The following is a 6,460-nucleotide window of genomic DNA, read 5'->3' as shown; positions in this document are numbered from 1 at the left end:
CTAATGTCAGCAACCACGGAGGCAGTTCCTTGGGCATTATGGCACCTACGTCCGCTTCAGTCGGAAGTATTAGCCAAGTGGGATTACAGTCCAGAGGGACTAAATTCCGTGCACTCCCTGCCTCCTCTAGTCCGGTCCTCTTTGAGATGGTGGAGTCATCTCCAGGACGGCAAGTCCTTGATCCAACCCGTTTGGATCATACTTACCACAGACGCATCCCTTGTAAGCTGGGGAGTGCACTTGTTGGACAAAACAGTCATGGGGTCCTGGTCACCCCAGGAGAAGATGCCGTCTTCAAATCTCCTAGAAATCAGGGCCATCAGATTAGCCCTATTCCACTTTGCGCCTTACATCCAAGGCAAGGCGGTGAAGGTTCAATCAGACAGCATGACGGCTGTTCTATATATCAACAAGCAGGGAGGCACGAGGTCACAAAGTCTCCTGAGAGAGAAAGGTGTGATTCTGGATTGGACAGAGGTGAACCTCACCCATTTGTCGGCCGTCCACATACGGGGTACTCACAATGTGATTGTGGATCTGCTTAGCAGAGGTCTTCCTGCCGGAGAGTGGTCACTTCATCCAGACATCTTCAAGGAGATCGATCTCATGGCAACGAGGTTCAACGCCAAGGTGCAAAGGTTTTGCTCCATATACAGGGAGGACAATCCTGTAGCAATAGATGCCACATCCCTTGGAGGTTCAAGCTGGCCTACATCTTCTTTCCAATTTCCTTGAATCCGAGGGTATTGATGAAAATCAGGCAAGACCAAGTCTCTGTCATAGCCATCTTTCCATACTGGCCCAAAAGAGCTTGGTTCACCCAGCTCATTCAGATGAGTTGGGGTCAATTTTGGAGGCTTCCCCCAGAGCAAGCACTAGTGTTGGGACACACACACAGCTGCTCCAATCTCCAAATGTTCAACCCGACAGCCCGGAGGTTGACCAGCCCCTTCCAAATGTAGAAGGGCTTTCAAGGGTCGTCTTGAGGGCCTTATCGCACTCCAGATCTGAAGCCACATCAAGATCCTATAGTAGAACATGGAATATATACTTATCCTGATGCCGGCTACGCCAACTGTCTGCCAAGAATCCTGCTACTTCTGCAGTTCTTCAGTTTCTACAAGACAGACCAGACAAAGGTTTATCTCCTTCCACTTTAAAAGTGCAAGTGTCTGCCATCTCAGCTTTTCTCTACAGGTCTCTCTCTCTCAAGATCCCCTGGTTAGAAGGTTTCTTAAAGGAGAATCAAGCCTACATTCGACCTATCCTTGCATTGGATTTATCAGTTGTGCTCAGGGGGGTTATCATCTCCCCCTTCGAGCCTTTGGAGGAGGTGGATCTTAAATGTTTCTCTTCCTGTGTTAGCTCTACTCCCCTCCTCGGAGGAAAACAGAGAACTTCACAGCCTTGACCTATCGAGATGTCTTCATATTTACCTGGATCAATCCAAGGATTTCCGTAAGGATAAAAACCTTCTTATTCTTTTTTTAGTGGCTGTAAAGGCCACAAGGCTTCCAAACCAACTATCAGTCGCTGGATTAAGGAAGCTATTCGTGAGTCTCCTGTTTCTCAGGGTCTGGAGCCCCCTGAATTTGTTAAAACTCACTCTACTAGAGCAGTAGCTGCTTGTTTTGCAGAGAGAATCTTGATTTCTTTGGAACTCATGTGTAAGTCAGCTTCTTGGAGTTATCACTCCACCTTTATTTCACACTATAGAGTGGATTCCAGAATAGCTAGCTATTCCTCCTACGGACGGTCGGTTTTATCCTCGGCCAGGCATGAGTGCCCTCCTATGGGGGTATCTGCTTGCTAAATCTCCATCTGTGCCACAGGTTAGGATGTAAGGGAATCGTTAATTTCTAACAATAAATTTTTTTCCGTTAGTCCTAACAGTGGCACAACAATCCCTCCCTATATTTTTTGTATGTTTTTCTTTACTTGCTATAACAAAAGGAGGCTGGGTGTTTCTCCTCCTTTTATGGGGGAGGTGGAACAGTCTAAAGACTTTAATTACTTGAGGTGTGTCATTAAAATTCCACAGATCCTAACCAGTTCCACGGGGGCAAAATACCCCATATGTGCCACTGTTAGGACTAAGGGAAAACAATCATTGTTTAGCTATTGACCAATCAGAACTCCCGTATTCCGGCGGCGGGGATTATAAATTATGACAGTGTATACAAGAGCCGGCGGCAGCGCAGTGTAGCCGCATGTACCGCCGGCTTGTATAGTTAATAAATGCGGATCACAGCGGGACTCTGGATAATGACCTGCTGCGATCTGCACCTCAACCCCTGGACTACAACTCCCATCATGGACAGAGTCTGTCCATGATGGGAATAGCAGTCCTTATGGTGTCAAAATAGACACTTTGGTACGTGTCCTCCGAGGTGGTGTATATTTGCGCAAGAAAATGCTGTTTGCGCATTTTTTTGCGCAAAAAAAAAACGCAGTTAGTAAATTCGATTCTACAGTAGAAAATGCTCTATGGTAAACTTAACCGTAGACAAGGGGATGAAAAATTTTATCAAAATTTGCACAAAAAAAAGACTTGCGGTTATTTTTACGCCAAAAAAATAGACACAAAACAGCTCTATATACAATGATAAATTCCCCACAGGGTGTGTATACCATATAAATGATAACAGTTAAATTTGAGCACTCACAATCAACATTTTTTTCTGATCAGTGTCGTCCTTTTTTGTTTTCTTCTCTGTCCGCATCAGACCGCCATGTCGACTTCTTCAAGCCAAAATATATGTAAGACAAAACATGTTACACTCTGCATTTTTACAGTGCCCTCCCCTCATCTACACAATCTCCCCATCTATAGGTTATGAACTGTTATAATGCCCTCCTGCAGAGTAAAAGGACAGGTAAGTAGGCAGCCAGGTAGGTAGCTAACTAGATAGTTAGGTAGTCAGGTATGTAGGGAGGTAACTAGCCAGATAGGTAGGTAGCCAGCTAGGTATGTAGGTAGGTAGCCTGGTATGTAGGTAGGTGTGTAATTAGGTAGGCAGGTGTATAAGTATCCAGGTAACTAGCAAGGTGCTTTGTCATTACATCACTCATTTTACGATAAAATCTATGGCGAAAGCAAATATTTGTGGATAGAATTTTCTTTTAAAAACAGCACCGTCTGCAAATTTTGGAGGGGTTTGTTACTGCACAAAGATGACACATTGGCCCAGATTTATCAAACTGTGTGAGAGAAAAAGTGGAGGGATTTTCTCACAGCAACCAATCACAGCTCAACTTTCACTTTACCAGAGCTCCTTAGCTGAGCTGTGATTTTGTTTAGATTGGACTTTATGATCTTTTTCTTTTTATATATAAAGGTATATGAAGTGGTCAAAACTCAGCAATTCTAGACATATGATTGATGTCATTCCAAAGCAAAATTTGTGGCGCAAAAAAACTTTAAAGTCCTCATATAGTTAATTCTGTAGGAGGAAAATTGAAAGTGTTTTGATTTTTAGAAGACGAAGAGGAAAAAACCAAAGTGCAAAAATGAAAAAGCCCCGTGTTTTCTCACCATTTTTAGTCACTATAGGGAACTGTCACAAGTTACCTTTTGTTTGCAAACACTGAACAATTGTGTACTATAGCACAGCATTGATCAGTGCTATTGGCGTTCTATTTATACAGGCTGCCTATATTCTTGGAGAGCCGATCTGATGCCAGGTAGGGCCCCTACAGCCTTCCTCTCAGCTGATTGGGACTCTGCGATTTTGCCGCGGTGGTCCTGATCAGCTTCCCTGACGAGCACATGCGTTTTAACACTTAGACACTGCCAACAACTTTGATTGGAGCATCTAAAGGGTTAATGTTGGACATCGGCCTGATTGGTGAGGGTTCCAGCTAATGATTAATACAACACATGTACACATGTATGCCTTGCATCCTTAGGGTACGTTCATACGTACAGGATCTGCTGCATATTTTTGCTGCATATTTTGTGCAGCTGATTTTGCAACCCTTTGAAGCTAATGGGTTGAAAAATCAGCAGCACAAAACATGCAGCTAAAATATGCAGCAGATCCTGTACATGTGAATGTACCCTTTAAGGCAGTGTTTCCCATTTTTGCTGCAATTTTTGCCAAAAATTATTCTTGTAATGAGACATGTTGGTAACCTGTGGACACTGGAGAAGGGAAAGTGACCCCACTGGGCTTCTACCGCCCCCCCCCCCCCCCCAAGCCCCAGGTTATACTGCTAGTCATGGGGGAGAGAGGCAGGAAACCCTCACCCTCACAGCCGCGCTGTGTTCCTGAGAGGCCTGTCAGCTCTCGGCCCCCATCCTCTTCCTGTGCTGGGAGCGGAGCCCAATCAGGTATCCTTCATCCCTGTGCTGCTGCCTGTCTCTGCTAATGATACCCAGAGCAGGAGCAGCGCAGGGATATTTACATAGAAAATAACATCAGGGAAAGTAGCACTTGTCTGACTGGGGATCTGAGGCAAGTGTCCTGGATTCTCAGCAGCTGCAGCGGGCCGAGACCTTGGACTACATCGGAATGGACCAGCCCTCAGTCAGCCCCTGATTTCTTCTATACCTCACAGTCCTCACTGCTCTTATTGAAAGTCACGGCGGCCTGCAGACGTTAGGGGGATCAAACCATTATCGGTCCCCCACCCTGAATTCCTGGGGGGACCCGATGCAATCATCCTATCTAGTACAGCGCTCTCATCTCTGCTCTGTACTCCGGCCAGTGATATGAATAGAACATCACTCAACCATCCGTTCAATCACCACTCTGGGCGGAAAATAGGAATGAGTGATGTTCTATTCACATCTCTGGCCGGAGTATAGTGCAGAGATGTGAGTGCTGTATAGAGCCGCTCCACATCTCTGCTATATTATGGACAATCGCATTGGGTGTCACGACTGACAACTGGGGCGATATGTCTATTAGTACAGGTACTACTACTCCCATCATGTTTCATGCTGGGAGTTGTAGTACTACCTAAAAAAAATTAAAAAAATTGAGAGAAAAAAAAGTTAAACACTTTATTAAAAATTAATTATAATTTCTTTATAAAAAAATATATATAAATTTTGTTAAATACATTTTTCTTCCATCACTACTGTTTTTTTTTTTGGGGTACCAAAAAAAATAAAAAAGACAAAGGGGCCAAAAAATGCAATTTCCACTCAAATGCAAAAAACGCCTGAAAAAATGCAAAAATTGGGAGTGTGTTGTCCACTTTCGGGTATGTCCGCGACTGCTATTGGGAGTGTCCCCTATTCAGAGGGTGCAAATACATTAAGTCTTATGGGACTCTGCTGGGGAATTAAAAACTGTCCCCTATTGGAGATTTTACTGTATAGCCTTTAAAATATATTATATATATATATATATATATATATATATATATATACACACACTAGCTGAGTACCCGGCGTTGCCCGGATTTTACTTCCTCATCCTTGTTGGGGAGGAAAATCAACAAAGGAGGAAGCTTTTGACTTCAAATCCCATCCCCATATATTGTTGTCATATCCCAACCCCATATCCCGTCCTCCTATCCCTACCTCCTATATCAACCTCCTATCCCATCCTCCTATCCCGTCCTGCTATCCCATCCTCCCATCTTGACCTCCTATCCCATCTTCCTATCTCGTCCTCCTATCCCGTCCTCCTATCTCAATCCCCTATCTCGACCTCCTATCTCAACCTCCTATCCCGTCCTCCTAACTCGACCTCCTATCCCGTCCTCCTATCCTGTCCTGTAATGTGTACCAGGTATTGCAATATCTCCAGCCGTACAGAAGTTATGTGAGAACATACATTTCCCATTGATTTGCATGGGACTTTAAACAAAAACCCTGACCCTCACAAATGGGGGTAGTTAAGGGTTAAATTAACTATCCTATATTTTAAGTGGACATATAAGTAACATGTGACCAAGTATTATCGAAATATCTTCAGCCATTTGGAAGTTATGCAGTAGCATATATTTCCCATTGACTTGTATAGAAATTTAAACATAAACCCCGACCCTGGCAAATGGGGGGTGAGTAAGAGTTAAATCAACTATCCTATGTTTGTTGTTGACATATAAGTAAAATGTGTGCCAAGTTTCATGTTAATATCTATAGCCGTTTGGAAGTTTTTGTGGAACATACATACATACATACATACATACATACATACATACATACACACACACACGTTGAGTTTTATATATTATTGCCCGGTTTTTCCTTCCTAATCCTTGTTGGGGAGGAAAATAAAGGAGGAAGCTTTTGACTTCATATCCCAACCAACTATCCCGTCCTCCTATTCTGACCTCCTATCCCGCCCTCCTATCCTTATCTCGACCTCCTATCCCATCCTCATATCCCCAGCTCCTATCTCAACCTCCTATCCCGACCAGGTATGTGTACCAGGTATTGAAATATCTCCAGTTGTACGGAAGTTATGTGGGAACATACATTTCCCATTGACTTGTATGGGAC

This window comes from Hyla sarda, chromosome 9 (genome assembly GCF_029499605.1).
Source record: "Hyla sarda isolate aHylSar1 chromosome 9, aHylSar1.hap1, whole genome shotgun sequence".
NCBI lineage: Eukaryota > Metazoa > Chordata > Amphibia > Anura > Hylidae > Hyla > Hyla sarda.
The sequence above is the reverse complement of the archived record's forward strand: the minus strand, read 5'-3'. Positions refer to the sequence as shown.